Below are 1,044 nucleotides of genomic sequence, written 5' to 3'. Positions count from 1 at the left end.
CACTTGTGAAAGGGATGCATTCTAAATTCCTGTAGGAAAAGTCCCTGTCTCATAGAAGATTCCTTCTCTGGGTCAACCATCATGTTGGGAGAAAAGGAAAAGGTTTTACTCTAATCTACCCAACGAGTGATGGAGGATTGACAATCAGACCAAGGCAAGATCAGCCCTTCATCTTCCAAGCTACAGTTGGGGGCTATTCTTGGTTGGTGGGGACGTTCTTTGTTTGAAAAGTTAGGTGGTAGAAATGTACCATTAACCCAAATTGCCTCCTGCCAGAAGGTCCGACTTGTAATGGTTATATCTGCATTGGAAGTATCTTGGGCTGTGCTCTCCCAGCCTCCTCGCTGCTCATTAAACATCCCCAAGGCTCGGGCTGTGAGGGTGATACATTTTCCTGGTCCATTAATTTGAAAACATAAAGAACCCTATTCTAATAAAAGGAGATTTTCTCCTAATGGTGCTCAGGTGGGATCATAGGGTAGATATGGGAAATCCACTGCTTTATTAGTAGTAAAGAATTTTGGGAAAACTATAGCATCATGGCGAACTGGCATTGGTTTAGGGAAAGCTAAGAGAATGACCCATTTCTGTTCGCCCATCATACTAGGAACCCGAGACAAGTTCAGCATTGTCAGGATCAGGAGCAATCCTTGGGAGGTCAGCATCTTCCACACCATCCTTGATTATCTTGTGGGTGAGTCGTTCCGGCACCCAAAATGGGTTGTCTTCACCCTGTGGAAAAACACAGACAGTTCCCCTGGATCTTATTAAAATACGATCTGGGCCTTTCCACAGACCAGATAAGACATCCTTCCATTTCACCATTTCTTTTGGTCTATCAGGGTCTGAGCTATGACGATCAGCTGCAGAGCAACCTTGCTCGTCAAGATTCAGAAAATTAAGTGTGAAGAATGCCATGGATACAGCTACTCTTGGCACTGAGGGCAGAGTCTCATCAACTCCCCCTTTTTGTTTTATAAAATAAGACTTGAGTGTATGGTGGGAACGTTACACAATGCCTTGTCCTTGAGGATTATAAGGAAG

The 1,044-nt window shown here is 44.2% G+C and overlaps 1 pseudogene; it reads right to left on the bottom strand.

Annotated features, from left to right (window-relative positions):
* Positions 1-603: 603 nt before the first annotated feature.
* LOC110286261 overlaps positions 604-1,044 on the bottom strand; it is a 4,692-nt pseudogene continuing 4,251 nt past the window's right edge.

This window comes from Mus caroli, chromosome X, assembly GCF_900094665.2.
Source record: "Mus caroli chromosome X, CAROLI_EIJ_v1.1, whole genome shotgun sequence".
Classification (NCBI taxonomy): Eukaryota; Metazoa; Chordata; class Mammalia; order Rodentia; family Muridae; genus Mus; species Mus caroli.
Note: the sequence above shows the minus strand (reverse complement) of the source record. Positions and strands in the feature narration are given on the sequence as shown.